Source organism: Schistocerca piceifrons, chromosome 4 (assembly GCF_021461385.2).
Source record: "Schistocerca piceifrons isolate TAMUIC-IGC-003096 chromosome 4, iqSchPice1.1, whole genome shotgun sequence".
NCBI classification, from domain to species: Eukaryota; Metazoa; Arthropoda; class Insecta; order Orthoptera; family Acrididae; genus Schistocerca; species Schistocerca piceifrons.
In genome coordinates, this window is record NC_060141.1 from 517,905,654 (window position 1) to 517,929,254 (window position 23,601).

A 23,601-nucleotide genomic window follows, 5' to 3' on the forward strand; every position below is an offset into this window, starting at 1 on the left:
GCTTATCAGTAAGTGCAAGCGGGAAGGAATCAATCACAGTTTGAGCATTAACTGTAGCTTTAAAGTTGGTGCAAAGTCTGATCTTGCCATTTGATTTTCTTGTGATCACAATGGGAAATGCCCATTGACTTGCAGAAATGGGTTTCAAAACTTCATTTTTTTCTAACCTGTTGAGTTCAGATGCAATTTCATCATGAATGGCGCATGAGGTACCAGATGAGTGCAGCAAAACTTAGGTTGTGCATCATCGTTGAGCACAATATACACATGAAAATTTTTCGCATGTTCCTGTGTGCCATTGTACAAATGTTCATATTTTTCATACAACTGCTTTCACCCATACTTCTAGAATGGGAAAGCTGAGTATCAATAGCATGCACATTGTTCTGAGTATCTAAACCAAATAAATCAAAAGCATCAATGCCAAAAATATTCTGTCTAGTACATGACCAAACTACTATGAATGGCACGAATGTACAAGTAATTATATTTCTATATTTTACTTGCAAAGTGCACATTCCAAGAACAGAGATACTTTCAGTGTTGTAGATCATAAAGTGTAGATATAATTGTTGGAGTTTAGTGTGTCCCAGTTGCTCATAAGTATTTTTATTAATCAGTGTGACTGAAGCACTAGTATTGAACTGATATGCTGCAGATTGATTGCAGATCTGCAGAGAGATGAACAATTTGAATTGGTTCTCTCAATTTGAGTATCTGTTCTGACATTCAGAAGACTGGCTTTGTCTAAATTGTGATTGACAAAGTGTTCAGCTGTATGTCTATTAAACGGGAGTTGGTTAGAATGAGGCAAGCTTTGGATTGAGCATTTTGCTGTGTGCTTACGTTGCTGTAGCCCATGGCTCCCGAGTGGATTGCAAGGAGTGGATACAGACTGAGAATGAGATGCCATATTTATTTCCATTTCCTCAAATCATCAAGATTTATGTGAAACAAAATTTACTTTGCATTTCTTTTGCACGCAAACTTGCTGTGTGTGTCCTGATTTATTGCATTATCGGCATACCATGTGGCAGAAAAGTCAGTTTTTGCAGTCCTGCATTACATAGCATTTTACACAAGACTTTCGAAGGTTTGAATGAGCCAATGAAGTAGCTGTGCATACTTCTGTTGCTTACAGTGGAAATTGTTTCATGCCTGCAAAACTGGGGCTGCTGTGGTCTATCAACAGTCAGTGTTGCAACGGGCACATTAAAGTTACATTCAGGAAAGTCTTAAATTTTCTGAGTTTCAATTACTTTAAGCACATTGCTGAAGGCAGGGTTGAACTGATTTAGAGCTTCAGCCTTTATTGTGTTACCGGCAGTGTTTTGAATAATGGCATCTTGAAGCATTTCATCTTGAAATGAAGCTTCACAATCTGTGGTACTCTTTCCATTCCTCTTGTGCATCGAAACATAAGGATTGAGGAGACAGCACCTGGCTGCTGGCAACTGTGCCTCAGTCATCATAGTTTGCAGAGGTTATTGTGCTTCCATAAGTCTGCCACTAGCAGTGAGCAAGGAGGTAATCTGTTGGTTCTAAATCTGAATAAGTGCAGTGAGGGATTGATTTCCAGAATTGGCCACATACTCAAATTAAAGACACTTGAAATAGATCTGAGTTCCACACAAACAAATAATTATGAAAAAAAATTGTGATGTGCTGAACACAGCCAATTCAAGAACCAGATACATCACCAATTGATGGGAATAATCATATACATTACCAGTCAGTGGAAAAATTGAACTTCTTGCCAGTTAATGTCTGTTGTATCAGTAGTTGAGGCAGCCAGTAAATACAGTCAGACATCTGCAAAAAGCTAATGCATTAATAAGTTTATTTACACCATGTACACCTACTAATTGAGTTATACGTAACTTCTGTGGTGTGTTATATACAAAAACAGTAAAGTCCTTGATTGTAGAGTTATATGCAAAGAGAATTAGGTTCCTGACTGTAACAAATAGTCTTGAAATGGATATTATTACTACATACAGGATGTTCAGAAATTCTAATTACCGACTTCTAGGACTTGTTGAGGAAAGGGAGTATATAGCATTTTGAATAGTGCCCATGTCTGGAAACTTACTGTTTCTGTTCCATAATAGTCTCAGTTCAGATCCACTTCTGCTTGAGAAACTCAATTAGGCATGATGCAGTACATATATTAGATAACATTTCCAAAGGAAACATAATGAGACATCCATTTATCAGTGAAGCACATTTGTTTGTATTAACACTTAAACATTATGTTCTGTACATACAGTATGCTGGGTTCTTTTTTGTTTTGGAATAATGTAAACTCAAAATGTTCAAGTGTTAATACAAACAAATGTGCTTAAGTGAACAATGGATGTTTTGTTATGTTTCCTTTCAAATTGTTACCTGTAATTCCCCCCCCCCCCCCCCCCCCCCCCCTGAGAAGCCTGGAGATACTGGAAGGTATCAGACAGATTATATAATGGTAAGATAGGGATTTAGGAACCAGGTTTTAAATTGTAAGAGATTTCCAGGGGCAGATGTGGACTCTGACCACAATCTATTGGTTATGAACTGTAGATTAAAACTGAAGAAACTGCAAAAAGGTGGTAAATTGAGGAGATGGGTCCTGGATAAACTGAAAGAACCAGAGGTTGTAGAGAGCTTCAGTGAGAGCGTTATGGAACGACTGACAAGAATGGGGGAAAGAAATACAGTAGAAGAAGAAATGGGTAGCTTTGAGGGACGAAATAGTGAAGGTAGCAGAAGGTAAAAAGACGAGGGCTAGTAGAAGTCCTTGGGTAACAGAAGAGATATTGAATTTAATCGATGAAAGGAGAAAATCAAAAATGCAGTAAATGAAGCAGGCAGAAAAGAATACAAACGTCTCAAAAATGAGATCGACAGGAATTGCAAAATGGCTAAGCAAGTATGGCTAGAGGACAAATGTAAGGATGTAGAGGCGCATATTACTAGGGGTTAGATAGATACTGCCTACATGAAAATGAAAAAGATCTTTGGAGAAAAGAGCACGACTTGCATGAATATCAAGAGCTCAGATGGAAATCCAGTAATAAGCAAAAAAGGGAAAGCAGAAAGGTGGAGGGAGTATATAGAGGGCCTATACAAGGGCAATGTACTTGAGGACAATATTATGGAAATGGAAGAGGATGTAGATGAAGATGAAATGGGAGATATGATACTACGTGAAGAGTTTGACAGAGCACTGAAAGACCTGAGTCGAAACAAGGCCCCGGGAGTAGATAACATTCCATTAGAACTACTGACGGCCTTGGGAGAGCCAGTCCTGACTCTACCATCTGGTGAGCAAGATTTATGAGACAGGCAAAATACCCTCAGACTTCAAGAATAACACAATAATTCCGATCCCAAAGAAAGCAGGTGCTGACAGATTTGAAAATTACCGAACAATCAGTTTAATAAGTCACAGATGCAAAATACTAACGCGTATTCTCTACAGACGAATGGAAAAACTGGTAGAAGCTGACCTCGGGGAAGATCAGTTTGGATTCTGTAGAAATGTTGGAACACATGAGGCAATACTGATCCTATGACTTATCTTAGAAGCTAGATTAAGGAAAGGCAAACCTACGTTTCTAGCATTTGTGAACTTAGAGAAAGCTTTTGACAATGTTGACTGGAATACTCTCTTTCAAATTCTGAAGGTGGCAGGGGTAAAATACAGGGAGCAAAAGGCTATTTACAATTTGTACAGAAACCAGATGGCAGTTATAAGAGTCGAGGGGCACGAAAGGGAAGCAGTGGTTAGGAAGGGAGTGAGACAGGGTTGTAGCCTATCCCCGATGTTATTCAATGTGTATGTTGAGCAAGCAGTGAAGGAAACAAAAGAAAAATTCGGAGTAGGTATTAAAATCCACGGAGAAGAAATAAAAACTTTGAGGTTCGCCGATGACATTGTAATCCTGTCAGAGACAGCAAAGGACTTGGAAGAGCAGTTGAACGGAATGGACAGTGCCATGAAAGGAGGGTATAAGATGAACATCAACAAAAGCAAAATGACGATAATGGAATGTAGTCGAATTAAGTCGGGTGATGCTGAGGGAATTAGAATAGGAAATGAGAAGCGTAAAGTAGTAAAGGAGTTTTGCTATTTGGGGAGCAAAATAACTGATGATGGTCAAAGTAGAGAGGATATAAAATGTAGACTGGCAATGGCAAGGAAAGCGTTTCTGAAGAAGAGAAATTTGTTAACATCGAGTATAGATTTAAGTGTCAGGAAGTCGTTTCTGAAAGTATTTGTATGGAGTGTAGCCATGTATGGAAGAGAAACATGGACGATAAATAGTTTGGACAAGAAGAGAATAGAAGCTTCCAAAATGTGGTGCTACAGAAGAATGCTGAAGATTAGATGGGTAGATCACATAGCTAATGAGGAGGTATTGAATAGAATTGGAGAGAAGAGAAATTTGTGGCACAACTTTACTAGAAGAAGGGATCAGTTGGTAGGGCATATTCTGAGGCATCAAGGGATCACCAATTTAGTATTGGAGGGCAGTGTGGAGGGTAAAAATCGTAGAGGGAGACCAAGAGATGTATACACTAAACAGATTCAGAAGGATGTAGGTTGCAGTAGGTACTGGGAGATGAAGAAGCTTGCACAGGATAGAGTAGCATGGAGAGCTGCATCAAAGCAGTCTCTGGACTGAAGACCACAACAACAACAACCTGATAATTGCATTGCATCATGTTTAATTCAGTTCTTTAAGTAAAATTGGATGAGTTTAACATCTGAATTGAAACTGTCATAGAATGGAAATGGTACTGTTCAAAATATCATGTACTCATTCGCGTCAACAAGTCCTAGAAGTTTGTAAAGGAGTTTCTCAACACACTGAACTTCACTCTTTCAGGAAATATATTTTGATGCATTGGCTGATTACAAAGATCTACATCTACATCTTGATTATAAAAGTCTACATCTACATCTACATCTGTACTCAACAAACCACTGTGTAGTGCGTGACAGAGATACATCCCACTGTACCTGTTATTAAGATTTTTTCCCGTTCCATTCATGTATGAAGTATAGGAAGAATGATTGTTTAAATGCCTGCATGTATGCTCTAATTAATCTAATTTTGTCCTCACAGTCCCTGTGGGAGTAATACATAGTATATTCCTAGAGTCACAATTTAAAGCCCATCTTTGCTCCACATTGAAATCTTATCGAGGTCTGACTGAATATTTATGCAGCTTCTTTCAGATAGTATTCACTATAGGTAACTGCGTTATCTGCAAAAAGTCTGAGGTTACTATCAGTGTTGTCCAAAAGGTCACTAATATACAACATGAGCATCAATTCCCTGGGGCACACCTGAAGTTACTTTTACTGGTGTTGATGACGCTCCATCAAAAATAAACTTGCTGTGTCTTCCTACCAAAAAGTTCCCTATACTGTCACAAATTTCACTTGATACCTCTTATGATCATACTTTTGATAATAAGCATTGATGTGGCACTGAATCAGCTGTTTTTTGGAAATCAAGAAATATTGCATTTACTTGACAGCCATGATCAAAAGCTTTCAGTATATCATGTAAGGAAAGTGTGAGTTTGGCTTCATGACATCGATGTTTTCAGTATCAATGTTGGCTGGCATGGAGGAGGTCATTCTGTTCAAGATATTTCATTATGTCTGAGCTCAGAATATGTTATAAGTTTCTACGAGCAATAGGTGTCAAGGATATTGGACAGTAGTTTTGCGGATTGCTTCTACCAACCGTCTTGTAAATGGGTGTGATCCACACTTTCAACTACTGGGCACAGTTTTTTGTTTGAGGAATCTGCAATAGATTAATGTTAAAAGAGAGACTAACGCAGCCACAGGTTCAGTATAGAATCTGACAGGGATTCCATCATGCCCTGAGCTTTGTACAATTTTGACCATTTCAGCTGCTTCTCAACACCACTGACACTAACATTTATTTCACCATCAAAAGAAGAACAGCTACTGCTTTTCAGTGATCTAGTGATATTTATGACACATTTAACAAATAATTTGAAAAATGTAATGTTGCTTATGGACTATGCAATTCCTGTCTAAGTAAATGCAATGAATCCTCTTTCAAGTTTCAATTTTCTCTCTCTGTGTTTTTCACTATTGTATGGAAGAATACATTAAGTTTATTAGTTAACAATTTGAATTAATTGACAGCTGTCTTGCTGCTTTTCTCATCTGGAGATGGGAATCATATGCATATCCAAGTTAATATGGATCATGGCTAGTGATGATCAGATATTCTCTTTGGTTGGTATTTGCAGGATTGTTTCAACTGTGCTTTTGAATGCTGATTAGAGTTATTCCTTTGCATTAAATAAAGTCCTCTCTCCATGGCACAAGATTAAAAATTAGTTATTTGGCAGCTCCCCCTTTCAGAAACTTCTACTATGGAAAATGTCTAGTGAAAATATGTGAATCCCAGGGACTGGACAGAAAGTGTTCTTACACTGAAAGCATCTGGAAATTCAACATCTTACTGGAAACATTCAAATGCCATGAGTGTTGTAACTATCTAATGGTAATACATCAATCATATACAGGTATGAGCATCAATCATATACATGTATGATCACCCCTTGCTGAAGTTCTGCATCCATGCATTCAACAGATCATTGCACCAGTGGCTTGTGTCACCACTTAAAAGAATGACACAGTCTTTACATAAGAGTGAGAAACATTCTCATTGATGTGTTGTGATTTTATCCTTGATTGAATAGATTTATTTTATTTTATTTATTACTCCATTGATCCAACTGTGATAAACTCACAAGGATATAGTGTGTGTCAGTAAACAATCAATACAAAGGCAGTAGTAAAGCAGTCAATCAGACAAAAGTAATACTACATGTTTGCTATACACATATGTGGTAAGAGTGACAGATTACACCAAACATTACACATAGAAAGTGAAAACAAATTAAAAACTAGTGAAAATGACTATGAATGTTACATGGGTATGGTAACTACATCATTGCTCAAACTTAAACTATGGTATATCATATTCAAAATATCTGGTCCACAGACCTAGGTGGTTTTTTCATTGTGGCTAAAATACTCTTCTAAACTGTAAAATGACCTTTCCAGTAGATACTGCTTCAGATGCTCCCTATAAGAGAAATGGTTATCAAATTTGTTTTTAATATCTGGAGGGAGAGCATTAAAAACTTTTGCACCATGGTCAGGTTTTTACATTCATTGTGGAAATCATGCTTCCTCCTAGTATCATATCCATGGTATTCACTATTTCTTTTATGAAATTCAGTGTTTTTGCTGATGAACCCCATAAGAGAAAATATGTACTGGGGCGTGACAGTAAGAATTTTTAGTTTCCGGTAAAGGTTTCTACAATTACATCTGGAGTCTACGACGCTCATTATTCTTATAACACGTTTCTGTACCAGGAGTATTTTCTTTGCTAGTGTTTGGTTTCCCCAAAATATAATACCATGTGTTATAAGAGAATGGAAATACTCATAGTTGCTACTTTCGTTGAGTGTACGTTTCCGCTCTCAGAGAGAACACGTAGAGCAAAAGTCAATGAACAGAGTCTCTTCTAAAGATTTATTATGTGATGAGACCAGTTTACTCTGGAGTCAATTAAAACACCAAAAAACTTTGTTGATTCAACTCTTTCTATTGATTCTGTTCCACTTTTCACAGTTAATTCATCCTCCATTTTAGCAGTTGCAATGAACTGAATTTAATTAGTTTTATTAAAGTTCGATGAGAGTCCAGTGAAGCTAAACCATTTCACTAAATCAGTAACAGTATCCCTAACAGATCCTTGAAGATCTTCACATGTATGACTATCAATCACACTGTTGGAGTCATCGGCAAAAATGGTAAAGAAGCACTGTAACATTAGACATTGAGGTAGGTCATTTATAAATATGAGGAATAGTACAAGACCGAGAATGGATCCGTGGGGCACTCTGCATTTAATGGTTCTTCATTCAGATGAAACCAGGCCACTTTGGATCTCATCGGTACTTTCTACTACTACTTTCTGCTTCCTATCTTTGAGGTATGATTCTAACCACTTATTTGCTAAGCCACATTCCTAGTAGGTCTGCTTTCTGTAATAGGATTTGGTGGTTTACAGTATCAAACACTTTTGACAAGTCACAAAATAATCCAATTGTTACCATTTTGTCATTAATTGATTCCAGAAATTTATTTGTGAAAGTATAAATTGCTTGTTCAGTTGACTGTCCCTTCCGGAATCCAAATTGATTTTTACTGAGAATGTTATATTTATTTAGATGTTATAAAATTCTCGAGTACATAAACTTTTCCAGTATATTAGAAAAGGCCGTTAGAAGGGAATTTGGGCTGTAATTTGTCACCTTTCTAGAAATGGGGATTTACAACTGCATATTTGAGTGTGAGGCACAGTTCCTTGTTGTAAGGATGCATTAAAAATTTGGCTAGGTACATCACTAATTTAGGCACAGCACTGTTTTAGTAAATTATTAGAGGTATTAACTACCCCAGTGGAATAAGAATTCTTGAGGGAAATGAGTATTCGTTTAATTTCAGATGCTGTGACAGGTCTAATTTGAATTTTACCTGGATGTTTGGGTATAGTCTTTTGCATATGACTCAAAACTTCATTAACAGAGCCCTTGCATCCTATTTGTTCTGAAACTGACAAGAAGTGATTGATGAAAATATTAGCTATGTTATCAGGATTGTGTACTAGATTACCTTAATGTTTAATTTTGAGTTCTTCAGAAGTTCTTATTGTTTTCCCTGTCTCCCTTCTAACAATGTTCCAGATAGTCTTAATTTTGTTATGAGAGTTATCAATTTCTTGATCATAGTACAATGCTTTTCATTTTTGTATTACCTTCTTTAGTATCTTACAGTACATTTTGCAGTGGCTAGTTTTTGTAGTGTCCTTAGACATTCCAGTTAGTAGTAGTAGTAGTAGTAGCTTTATTCATCCGTAGATCTCTTTTTACAAGGGTATAGGACATGTCAAAGTATTTACAAATTTAGATCAATTTAAAATAAGCTAATTCATATACACATATATTTACAGACTCCTAGTTAGAGACAATCAGTGGATTTACTCCTGGTACAAAATACTTTTTTTACAAATAACTTATTAAATAATGTAATGCCACATTGTTCACTCATATCTCACTATCAGTCACTGCGCACACTATACACACATTGTTTCATAACACTTCAATCACTACACCACTACACACACACACACACACACTCACACACACATACTGGTGATCTCTGGGTCATTTTCTGTACTGCAACTTCCCATTTGCTATCCTGAAAAACTGCGTCAGCATACCTCCACAATGAGTGAAATGTTGAGCTCAGAAAGAGGAAGAGGTGTTAGTATTGTGTTATGCATAGCTTGAGGGTAAGTATTTCTAGAAAGGAAAAAAGAAGGAAAAACATAAAGTTAAGGTGTTATGAGGAATGTTGGATATTTTATAATCATTATTATTATTATTATTTATTTATATAACATTTTTATCAAACCCCTATTTTAGTTGCCCTTTTTAAAAAAGTGTATTTTTGCAATATTTTTAATCTCTTTTGGTAATTTATTGTACAGTTTTATTCCTTGGTAGAAAATACTGTTTTGAGTTTTATTTATTTTTTTTCTTGGTGAATGTAAGTTGAGCCTATCTCTTGTTGCATGGTCATGGACAAAGCTGTTTGTGCAGTAATTACCAATGTTATTTTTGATGTGTAAAACTGACTAGTAAATGTATTCACATGGAGCAGTTAAAATCCCCAGTGTTGTGAACAGATCTTTACAAAGAGCTTGACTAGTATTTTTGGTTATTATTCTTATGGGTCTCTTCTGGAGTTTGAAAATTGTGTTCATGTTTTGTGCATTTGTTCCCCAAAAAAGAATGTCATAGCTAAGAACTGAGTGTGCATATGAATAATATGTAACTAAAAGACGCTGCTTGTTGCACACTGATGATTTGATTCTAAGGGCATAACATGCTGATGATGTTCTGTTTGTAAGTACCTTTGTGTGTTCGCACCACTTCAACTGAGAATCAATGTAAAGTTTCCTCAATGTTTTACAGGATTGTTTAATTCCCTTTGTGATCTAGGGTTTGTTCTGAGATGTACCAGTTTTACTTCTAACAAACTTTTTTGGAAATACTTCTTCAAATAAGGCTGAGAACTCATTTATGAATATATTAGATTTGGCATCAGCATCATTCACCCTGTATACTGGGCTCCAGTCCATCTGTTGCAGTTTGTGTTTAAAGACTTCAAGTGAATCGCTAGTCATTATCGAAATAGGTTTCCAGGTGGGGATTAGTTTCTTGAGGGGTGTACTGTCATCAAGACAGGGATGACAGTGAAGCAATGGTGCCTACTTATATCTATAAATCTATAAAAATATTGTCTATCAAAGACTGACTCTCAGGTGTGATTCTGGTGGGAAAGTCAACTACTGGAACAAGATTATATGAATTCATCAGATGCTGGAGCTCTACTTTCTTGTTGTTTTCAGTTAAAAATTCTGCATTAAAATCTCCAAGAATGATTATTTCCTAATTTGTAGAAAATAAAGTGGATAACAATAATTCTATTTGCATCAGAGAGGCCCCCTGTACAGGTACCCTGTAAATTACCACTACTATTACTGGGGTACTATCTACTGTAACTTCTATTGCACAGGTTCAAATAGTTGTTCAGTAGACATCTATAGATCTAAATATGACATTATTTTTTAAAAAAATATAGCTACACCTCCCCTTTCCTTGTTGTCTCTAGAGTAGTAGCCTGCAATGTTGTAGTTAGAATATAAATGTAATAAGTTAATGCCCTTTGCGGTATGATGTTCTGTAAACCATAATATTTGAGCATTGTTTATACAATTTCTGTCATTTATATTAACTGACAGCTGATATACTTTGCTGCTAAGTCCCCTAATGTTTTTATGAAAGATGGACAGGTTAGACTTGTTTGTAGAGGTGTCACTATCTTGGGTGCTTCTTGTTCTTTGTATCTGTAGTTAAAAAATCTTTGAGATGTAGTGGGTGTACTACTTTCCGTCTGCTTATTGTTCCATGTGCAGTCTGCTTGGCGGTTGTGTTTTCTTCTGTTGTTGGTGGAATTTCTTTTGCTTCTTTTACTTCTACAGGTGACGTTATGCCTAAAAAATTCATGGTGTATTTGTTGAGTATGGCTTCTGCTATTTGTTGAGTATGGCTTCTGCTTTGTGGTGAGGATCAAGTGGTGAAGTTATTTTTAGAGCTTGCAAAATTTGTGCTTCATTCACCACTGTCATTTTTGGTTTTACCATTTCGTAATTTGAGGCTGTGTTATGATTTGATTGTTCGTTTCTGGCCTACTGAGTTTAAAGCACTTCGTAATTTGCAACTGATTGGGGGCTTTACTATTTACTGCTTGCCAAAAACAGTTTATAATTTGCCTTAGATTACTACTTGTCCTGGTTTCTTCATTGTCAGGTGAGATACTAGTAAATATGTTATCAGCAAGAACCTCTTTTCCTGATGCATTTAAATGAAGGCCGTGAACTGTGTAGAACCTTTGCTCTAAAATGTTTGTGTCTGTAACATCAACATTCTGGAAATGATTACATATTTCCGTGAAACTCTTGTTAGCAACACTAATTTTGTGGTTCACGCATGACCAACTCAGTAAGTCATGATGCTGTGGGACATTCACAAAGAGAACATTTGTATGAGTTAAATTATTTACACAATTTCTCAGTTCTGTGATAGCCTTGTATGATTCATTTCTGTAAACTTCATCAGCTCCACCGAGCAAAACAACAGTCATCCTTAGTCAAGCTAGTTACTTCATTAGATTTTGTTAGATTTGTTAGTTCTCGCAATGGGGCCCCAAGCTTCATGAATCCAGATGCCCTGAAGTTGTATTTTTCTGTTAACACTGTGGAAATTCCCCAGACGTGACTATCCCCTAATACACAGATCTTCTCGCGTTTTCCAATTTTTGCACTCAGGGGATCAATTAGCAATAGGCTGCTTACTTTTTGCGATTCATTTCCAAACTTTTCGGCTCCGACTGGCGATTTCAATGAATCTTCAGCGGTGTGCATAATAAAGTTTTTATGCATTTATGATTGATTGTTTTTAAGCACTAAAGTTTCACTGTTTTTATACACGGAAGTTTCAATTAGCAACGGTCTGTTTACTTCTTGTGATTCCTTTCCAAACTTTTTGGTTCCGACTGGTGTGTTCAATGAATCTTCAGCAGTGTGTACAATAAAGTTTTTATGCACTTGTGATTGAATGTTTTTAAGCACTAAGGTTTAACTGTTTTTACACATGAAAATTTCCGTGTTATTTTGAGATTGCATTTCCTGGAAACAGTTTTTTTCCGTTTTCCACTTGTTTCCTGATGAAGAATCTTCTTTGTTCATCAGCATCTCACATATTCAGGATTGATGTTTCTATATGTTTGTTTTTAAAGTACCGATTATAAGTTGTAAACTGGAAATACGTTCATTAAGCCTTGAAATTTTGTCCTTACAATTTACACACATTTTCTTTTTACCTCCGAAATTTACTTTTTTCTGCGGAGAAGAATGATTTACTTTTACACTTGCCACCATCTTGAAGTTAAGGAGTTAAGGTTACTGTTGCTGTCCCCTTCCCCCGTAATATACTGTATGACCTTTGTCAAGACACTTGAAAGCCGAAATCATAGCTGATGTTGTGAAGGCCAACATTTGCTTAAAAATGGTAGTTACCAGGTTTTCACTACTAACTCAGACATATCCGGCCCAGACTGCTCCTCAGCTGAAGGACCTTCTTGGTGTTTTTAACTTCCTGATTACTATTAGCCATGACTTGCACTTTTTACCAGTCTTATCCCACTGTTCCAGAACTGCTTGAGCTTTTTTTTTCACAGTTTTCAGTGTGATAAAGCTGTTGCAGATATTTAGATTAAGACTAGCAGACCTGCGATGTCTCTTAAATCGTGTACTAAATCGACAGGTTTGTCATTGGTCCAATCTTTTACCTTATACCTAAGATTATTGCTACCAGCTGCAGTGCTCAACTGTTTTAATTCTGTTTGTACTACTGCCCCAGCAGCTTTGAGTTTCAGTATCAGCTACTCCTTCTTGATAATGGTGGAATAACTTCTGCAAATACTGCAGCACTGAAGGCCATCCACATCTCCTTCCTAGAAGGTTTACCTCAGTATACCCTGCATATAAAAAAAGTTGACAATCTTTACATTAGCAACCCCTTTTCACTAACAAACATGAGTGGCTTTTGAGCTTGGCATGTTTTGCTACATACAAAATACAATTTTTGCATTGTGACATTGATTTCTATATTTTATTTTCCCAAGTATACGAGGTGGAATCCAAAATTTTCGTGACTGGTGCTGCCATCTGGAAAGTAGGAGTAGTAGATCTTTGCACCACTATGTGGCGAGAGCTGCATATCTGATGAGCCGGTGTGCAGAGCGGCATTCAGCTGGGAGGATGTGTTGTGTGTCCACAGTGATTTCCGTAATACTCTGTTTTTGGTGTGTGGCGATTTTACAATGGATACATGAACAGAACAGCGCTTGCGTATCAAATTCTGTGCGAATCTTGGGAAAAGTGCTACGGAGACCCTTGCAATGATTCAACAAGTGTTTGTGGGACAGAGCACGAGCTGTACGCGTGTATTTGAGTGGCATGCTCGGTTCAGGGCCGGCTGTACAGACTTCGAAGATGATGCTCACACTGGAAGGCCCGTTAGCCGCACAATGCCAGACATTATTGCCAAACTTCAACAGTCCGATTCATGTGGATCAACATCGAACCATTCAAGACCTTGTGGATGAAGTGATATTGGATATGGGACATGTCCACGAATGTTGACTGATGAATTGGGCATGCATCGTGTCACCACAAAATTTGTACCAAGGATCTTGACTGCCGATCAGAAGGAGCAGCATGTTGGAGTATGCACGGACTTCTGTCAGACAGCATCTGATGATCCAACCTTCTCGTCACCCGTTATCACTGCCGACGAGAGCTGGATTTATGCTTACGACCCAGAGACAAAGCAACAATCGTCCCAGTGGAAGAGAGCAGCCTCTCCAAGACCCGAAAAAGCGAGACAGGTAAAGAGCAAAGTGAAGAGCATGATTATCGTTTTCTTTGATACCAAGGGAAATGTGGACAAAGAATTCATCCCACCGAACCAAATAGTGAATTCCACATACTACTGTGATGTTTTGGGACAGCTCTGTGAAAACGTGTGGCGATGATGGCCCGAACTTTGGCATCAAGGGAACTGGCTGCTGCAGCATGACAATGCACCCTGTCACACATCCTTGCTCACCAGGACCTTTTTGGCAAAAACCAACATAGTGGTTGTACGCCACCCACCATACTCACCAAATTTGGCACCTTGCGACTTCACGCTATTCCCAAAACTGAAACTCAAGTTGAAAGGCCGTCAGTTCGACACTAGAGAGGATTCAAGAAGCATCACTGGCAGTGATAAACACCCTCAAAGAACAGAACTTCCAGAAAATGTTTGATCAATGGCAGAAGCACTGGGACAAGTTAGTACGCGTGGATGGGAACTACTTCAAGGGTGATGGTGACCATTAGTCCAAAGGTAAGGTTGTTAACAGGTGGCAGCGCCAGTCCTGAAAATTTTGGATAACATCTCTTGTATTTGGCTACTTCAGCTGTAAGCAACAAGGATGCAAGAATGGTTTACATTCTTGTGAGGAAATTATGTTGTCCTTACAGCTTAATGATATTTATCTTACATTGCTCGGAACTTGCAAAATGATGTGGTAACGTGGTACATACAAAACATTGACATTTGAAGTACCTCATTACAATTAGACTACAAAGTCTCACTTTATGATGAGTGAATGCTTTTGTCTATTGAAGTAAAATTGATGAGCCATTTTTGTTGTTGATCATTTAATGTCTTTATTATTCTTTCCATATGTATGACACTTCATTTATCTTTTATCTTCAGAAAGTGCACACTAATTAATGCCTCCCAGACACAATTCCCTTACTTAAATTAAGGATCTCATGGATTTTGGCAATACCTGAGCAGTTTGACAAGTTTTAGTTCTGCAGCTTCATGAAAGAGATGTTTCTACTACAAGTGTTCCTACCTAAGATATTTTGCTGGCTCTAACATTCTTGTGATACTTTGCACCACTTATTAAAATACTCTGGGCTATTGTTACAACTTCTTCCCTTCTACAGAGGACATCTCCAAGGAAGGTTGGAGTTTGTTTGAAAATCTGATGTACAACCTGGCTTTGCTACTAACTTCAGTAAAATTAAATTTTTGTGTGCTCACACCCAAAGGCATGACATCAAATGTTTTGAAAACTTGAATGCAATTGGCCATTGTTGGCTGCTATCATGCACTATTGCCACCACCTCTTGGTAGAAGACCCGTACTCATTTATTCAGCACCAGAATCCAGATACCATTTAGTTTCACATCTAGCTCCTTCCATTTAAAATTAATGGGGTGTTTAGCGATCTATACACCCTTTATTTCACAGTATCCACTTGTGGCTGCCAGCACCCAAGCCTTATTAAATTGAATCTGGTGGGCTCCAGGCTGCAAAGTATGTTCCGCACAGCAAATTTACCAATTTCTCCCCTTCTACAGCTTTTCAACCATTATTTTAGTAGTACACATACATGTCTCTACACTCACATAGCACATTGTAAATTCTTCCTTTTTTCAGCAGATAATGAGCGTTCCTGTGTGTCTTCAATTGTTGCTTTTTCTTTTGAGTGTAATTTTTTTTTTTTTTTTTTAGATTAAAGCAATATTCAATTTCAATAAGATGTTTCCCATATGGTCAATAATGATGTCAATGAATGGCAGGAAAACTTCATTACTACAATCTTTTTGTGGCTGTTTTAATGCTCTTTGTCTCAGCAGACAAATATCCATTCTTTAGAAACACATTGGTGAGATATTCCAATTCCACATCAAGCGCTCTGGTTCACTGATGTTCCTCACTCTGTCTGCTAATGTTTTATAACATACTGCTTTTGTCTTGCATGGTAATTTGAACATAGTTTTGGTAATAGTGTGCATGGGTTTTTGGTATATCATGTGACCAAACTACCATCTTCTGTCTTAAAGAAAGCAAGAAAATGCAATTTGTTGTCTACCTTCTACTCCAGTGTGAACTGAATCTTTGGATTAATCTTATTGGGATGTTTATGTAAATGACCTAATTCCTCTCTGTCATGTCTCTACAACACAAACATATCATACACATAACAAAACTATATATTTTGTTTTTTTGTTGGCAATTCTTTGAATTTTTCCATAAAGAAATTTGCTACCTCTGGGCTTAAGGCACTCCCATAACGATGCCATCTGCCTGCTCGAAAAATTCTTCATTCTTTTCAAGTATGAGTATGTGGTCACTTCTGCAATATCGGCAGAAAAATTTAATTCAGATGTTGCAGCACTTCATTATGCAGATCCATGGTAAACAGTGATACTACATCAGAACTGACTAATATGCATTCTGGCTGGACCTTATGCCATTTAATTTACCGATAAAATGTACTGAACTCTTGAGGTAAGAGACTGATCAATACATGTGCAGTGATAATAATGTTGTCAAGAACATGGCAGTCGAACAGGTGGATGGACAAAAGGCACTTGCGGTAGGTCTCAGCAGAATGTTTTCCTTATGAATTCTTAGCTACCAATAGAGTCTCTGTGGTAGCACAATGGAAGTGAACAAAACTTTCTGAGTGCTTTGTTCAGTTGATGACCTTTTTATTAACCATGTGACACTTCTAAAAAATTTGTCATTGTTGTCCTCACTCAGTTCCCTATATTTCTGTGGATCTAGGATGTCAGTAATTTTGCTATGATACTTAGCCACATTCATAACTAGATTCATAATTAGATTGGGAAATGAGACACTTAGAGTAGTAAAGGAGTTTTGCTATTTGGGGAGCAAAATAACTGATGATGGTCGAAGTAGAGAGGATATAAAATGTTGAATGGCAATGGCAAGGAAAGTGTTTCTGAAGAAGAGAAATTTGTTAACATCGAGTATTGATTTAAGTGTCAGGAAGTCATTTCTGAAAGTATTTGTATGGAGTGTAGCCATGTATGGAAGTGAAACATGGACGATAAATAGTTTAGACAAGAAAAGAATAGAAGCTTTCAAAATGTGGTGCTACAGAAGAATGCTGAAGATTAGATGGGTAGATCATATAACTAATGAGGAGGTACTGAATAGAATTGGGGAGAAGAGGAGTTTGTGGCACAACTTGACTAGAAGAAGGGATCGGTTGGTAGGACATATTCTGAGGCATCAAGGGACCACCAATTTAGTACTGGAGGGCAGTGTGGAGGGTAAAAATCGTAGAGGGAGACCAAGAGATGATTGCACTAAGCAGATTCACAAGGATGTAGGCTGCAGTAGGTACTGGGAGATGAATAAGCTTGCACAGGATGGAGAGCTGCATCAAACCAGTCTCAGGACTGAAGACCACCCACCCACCCACCCACCCACACACACACACACACACACACACACACAGCTCTTATTGTCAGATAATGAATGTTCAGATAAATTCATAACATTGCAGAAAGCATGTAAATCCTGGCTCATCTGATAACAATGTAGATTGTCAAAGTCCTTCTGTCTACAGACATTGTTAATATACATTTCTCCTCAGTATCACACAATAATCTGTCAGTTTTATTCCAGTCACCACTATGCACATATGAAACTTCCTGGCAGATTAAAACTGTGTGCCCGACCGAGACTCGAACTCGGGACCTCTGCCTTTCACGGGCAAGTGCTCTACCATCTGAGCTACCAAAGCACGACTCATGCCCGGTACTCACAGCTTTACTTCTGCCAGTATCCTGTCTCCTACCTTCCAAACTTTACAGAAGCTCTTCTGCGAACCAGCTTCTGTAAAGTTTGGAAGGTAGGAGACAGGATACTGGCAGAAGTAAAGCTGTGAGTACCGAGTGTGAGTCGTGCTTCGGTAGCTCAGATGGTAGAGCACTTGCCCGCGAAAGGCAGAGGTCCCGAGTTTGAATCTCGGTCGGGCACACAGTTTTAATGTGCCAGGAAGTTTCATATCAGTGCACACTCCGCTGCAGAGTGAAAATCTCATTCTGGGACCACTATGCACAGTTTGTTAGTGATAGTAATATGGAAAGACATTAATTTACAGTTGGAGCTTACCAAGTCCCAGTAGGTCTGTTGAAAGCTCTCTTGTAGTGCTTTGCATATCTGTAAAATGCATACATGTAAAACACTGATAATATCTCAAAGGAACAACTTTATCTTTTCAAAATCATGTAAGATGTTTCCAAAGCATTAAATGATCTCTCATAATTCATTGGTTGCTTTATAAAATAATATTCTTGCAGGATTACTAAGGCTCTTTTTCTTGGTTGGCTGTTGTACACCAACGCTACTGGGGACAATATCTGTCTGTGAATTGAGATTGGTAAGTTTTCTTATGAGACACCTTGGTTACACAGATCATTCACACTCAAGAAATTGTTTATGCAGGAGAATCATACAAACATACCATCATTTCACCATCTAACAGACTCCCATATGGATGATATAGAAATAAGCATCCCCGTTGTAGAGAAACAACTGAAGTAGTTGAAAACAAATAAGTCATCAGATCTGGATGAAATCACAGTTCAGTTTTACTCTACAGTATTTGCCCTTTACTTAGCTGGCATTTATAGTGAATCTCTCACGCAGCACAAAGCCCCAAGTGACTGAAAAAAGTGCAGGTGATTCCTGTGTATAAGAAGGGCAAAAGAATGGATACAAAAATTACAGAACAATATCTCTAACATCAGTTTGCTGCAGAACCCTTGAACATATTCTCAGCTTGAATATAATAAAATTTCTTGACATATACAGACACAAGCAGACATATTCTTGAGACGTAGAAGCTTATGTCCACACATCGGCATGGTTTTTGAAAGCATTGCTCATGCAAAACTCAGCTTGCCCTTTTCTCACATGCTATACTCTGAACTATGGATGAAGGATAACAGGCAGATTTTACATTTCCAGATCTACAGAAAGCATTTGACATGGTGCTCCACTGCAGGCTTTTAAAGAAGGTATGAGTATATGGAATAGGTTTACAGATATGTGAGTGGCTCAAAGACTTCTGAAGTTAAAGAACACAGTATGTTGCCCTCAACAGTGAGTGTTCACAATGGTATTGTCAGGAGTGCCCCAGAGAAGTGTGTTAGAACCGTTATTATTCTCTATATACGTAAATGATGGCAGGCAGAATGGCAGCAATCTGCAGTTTGCTGTGATGTACTGAAAGGTGTCAAAGTTGAGTGACTGTAGGAGGATACAAGATGACTTAGACAAAATTTCTAGTTGGTCTAATGTTTGGGAACTAGTTATAAATGCAGAAAAAGTAAGGTAACGCAGATGAGTAGGAAAAATAAACCTGTAATATTCAGATACAGCATTAGTTGTGTCCTGCTTGACACAGTCACATCATTTAAATATCTGGGCACAACATTGCGAAGTGGTATGAAATGCAACGAGCATGTGAGGCTGACTTCGGTTTATTGGGAAAATTCTAGGAAAGTGTGGTTCATCTGTAAAAGAGACCACTAGTGCAACCTATTCTTCAGTACTGCTCAAGTGTTTGCGAACCCAGCCAGCTCAGGTTAATGGAAGACATCAAAGCAATTTTGATGCAGGCTGCTCGATTTGATACTGGTAGATTCAAACAACATGGAGGTGTTACAAAGATGCATTGGGAACTCAAACGGCAATCCCTGGAGGGAAGGCAACATTATTTTCGAGTAACACTATTGAGGAAATTTAGAGAACCGGAATTTGAAGCTGACTGCAGAATGATTCTGTTGGCTCCAAAGTACATTTCACATAAGGATCACAAAGATAAGATAAAAGAAATGATGGCTCATTTGGAGCCATATAGACAGTTGTTTTTCCCTTATTCTGTTAGCGAATGGAACAGAATAGAAAATGATTAGTAGTGGTACGGAGTACTGTCCGCCACACACTGTAAGGTGGGTTGTGGAGTATCAGTGTAGATTTAGATTCTAAGCACAGTTCTCCACATATGCATAAGGCTTATACATTTGGGGTACAGCAAATACACCATGTCATTGCAGGTGAGTGTTTCACTTCATTATCTATTCATTTCATTGACACAGCTCAAACGATGATGAGAATTTTTTAAAACATTTTCTGTTGTTCTTGCATTTGAGGCAGGTACACCAAGATGACCTTTCCATGCCTTCCCCATCCTCCCCCCCCTCCCCCTCTTCCTTTGAAATACACAACTTATGTCACAGGATGGACTCATGGCAATAAATAACTAGTGGTGATGGCCACCACACAGTTCAAGAACACTAGATTTGCTAAATCTTAATGTAGCTTGCTAGATGTTCAGATCTATGTTCACATGCTTTAACTGCTGTGTTAGTTGCATGTTGCCTGGATTATTTTCATATTATCTTGAAATTCCCTATAGATTAAAACTGTGTGCCAGACTGGGACTCAAATATGGGACCTTTGCTTTCCATGAGCAAGGGTTCTACCAAGTAAGCTACCCGAGCATAACTTAGGATCCATACTCATAGCTTTTCTTTCAGTAGTACCTCATGTTCAACCTTCCAAACTTCACACAAATTCTCCGAGAAGAAAGGATACTGTGAAGACAATAGCCTGGGGGATTGTTTCCTGAATGAATTTTCACTCTGTAGTTGAGTGTACATTGATATGAAACTTCCTGGCAGAAGAAAACGATATGCCAGACTGGGACCCAAAGCTGGGACATCTGCCTTTCATGAGCAAGTGCTCTTCCAACTTTGCTGCCCTACCACAACTCAAGACCCACACTCAAAGCTTATGAGTGAAGCTCTTGAGACATGCTTGAATAGCTTAGTTGGTAGAGCACTTTCTCACAAAAGGCAAAGATCCCAGCTTCAAGTCCCACCCTGGCCCACAGTTCTAATCTGCCAGGGAGCAGTGCACATTCTGCTGTAGAGTAAAAATACATTCCACTGTAGATTAAAAATTCATTCATGCTGTCTTGCTACCAAACCAGAAGACCATCAGCTGGTTTAGGAAAATAACACCTACTTTTTTTAGCATATCTACAAGAAAACTGTTTAAATTACTTCACAGAATGTACATTTCTGCTCAAATTTCAGCAGTAGCTACATCTTCAAACCATATACATCTGTGTGTTCAGCTGCATTTACTGTTTTGTCTAAGACAAACCTACGATGACATTTGATGCTTGTTAATTTATTCACAAGCCACTGAACTGTCGCTACTTGATTCTCCTCAGCAAAATCTTCCCAGGTATCTCCTGTATTTTCTTAACAGCAATGCAGGTACTATGTACAAAATCAGTTACGATACATCTTCTGTTAATTAAATGTTTTTGCTATAATTATTTCTCTAGATGTATTCACAAAGACATGTGGATTTCTATGCCACTTCCAACATACTGAAAGTTTTATCACGTTACTTCTTTACAAGGGTTATATATATGCTCACAGGTGTAACACATGATGGAAATAAGGTATTAATATTAGCAGTAACACCATTATATTTATAATGCAGGTGAAACAAGCAATCAAAGACCTGTATGAAAAAATGTGTGCACAAGAAGATATTGAAGAAACAGATAAAATTGTAGCCTCTGAGGAAAACCAGGACAAATTTGAACCAGAATATTATGAAAAACTGCTCACAGAAATAAAGGCTGCTATTAAGAGAGTAGAAAGAGTTCTGAAAATCAGCCTCAGTGAAGCACAATCTGCAGGTTTGAATGTTATAGCTTGATACTCTTTCTTTTTTTTTAGCCCTGTACCTAAATTACTTATGCCAAGCAGGTTCTATAGTAACCAAACAAAATTTATTAACTAAGGAGATGTACATTTAATATTATTTTACTGAAATAAAACAGTGCTATCAAGACTTACTTATGAGACTTTTGATAAAATAATATAACTGAAAACTCTTAAAAAACAGCAATTTTAGTTGTTAACTATGATTGCAAGGAAGTTTTTTTCATTTACCAGCATCTACTTAGAATATATTAAGATAGTGCTTCTTAATGAAACTAGTTTTCCAGTGCAGTATATGATTTACCCAAATTTATGCATATATATGTTATTGTTGTCTTGAGTCCAGAATGATTTCATGCTAGTCTATCCTATCCTGTGCAAGCCTTTTCATTTCTTCATCCATTTGGACATGCCTACTGTAGTAAAACCTTGGTCTCCCTCTACAATTTTACTCCCCACACTTGTCTAAGACCTTTGATTCTGCGAATCATTCAGTACTTTTATGCAAATAAGAAACTTATGATGTAAGAGGATTGGTGCTAAATTTCTTAAATTCTCATCTCTTAGATAGAAGACATTTTGCTAAACTATGCTATAAGAATGAAAGGAAGATTGTAACAGTAGACTCAACATACAAGACTCTTAACTAAGGGATCTCAAAGGGACATGATCTTGGGCCTTTTTTGTTTCTTGTATACAGGATGTATTGTTAATTAATGGCATAAATGCTTACAGTTGAAAGTAGATGATAGTAGAGCAAAAAAGTCTCAGTAAACATGGTCTCTAAAATGCATACCTTAAGAGCTAGGAACACTTCTTCATCTTTGCTACTGTGGAACACATCTCCTCTACTGAACAAGAGCTCATAGCTCTTCAGGTCTGTGTTTTAGAGCCCATGTTTACTGAGACTTTTTTGCTTCCAGTATCATGTACTTTCAGTTGTATGCATTTATGTTATTAATTGTGATACACCTTGCACAGGGTATGACAAAAAGATTTGCCCAAACTTACAGGAAACATTCCTCACACATAGAGGAATAAAATATGTTATACTGATATGTGCCCAGAAATCCTTTATTTCCATGTTAGAGTTAATTTTCCACTTCTCTGCATAATCATATTGTTAATGTGAGACACAGAAACAGAATGTACCAGCATTACAGGAAATGGTTTCTTGCATGTAATGTTCAAAATGCCCTCTTGGTTAGTATGTACAGTATGTTGTGTTGACATATGAGCAACCAACTACATTCCTCTATTATGCCAAGCATGTAGCATCAACTGTTTAGTATTCATTACAGACTTAGTTTCCTGTGTAGTGCAACACAGGGGTATCCAAATGCATAGTTGGCAGACGTCCATTTGCTGTGTGGGTTAGCTGATGGTAATAGACCTAGCTGACGGTAATGGACGTAGTGCTCAATGTTTTTATCAGGAAAGATTTCCAAAACAACAGTGCCCTGATAGGAGGATGTTGGAAGCAATTAATCATCATCTTAGGAAGCATGGGAAGTTTAAGCCTACTACTCATAACTGGGAGAGGCCTAGAAGGATGAGGATGCCCCAACTGGAAGAGGAACTTCTCCATGCAATTGATGACAACTCTTGTGCCAGCATAAGACATTTACTACAACAAGCAGTGTTGACCACATGACTCTCTGGAGAGTGCTACAAGAGAACCTGCTGTATCTGTACTTTGTACAGCATGTACACGTGCTATCAG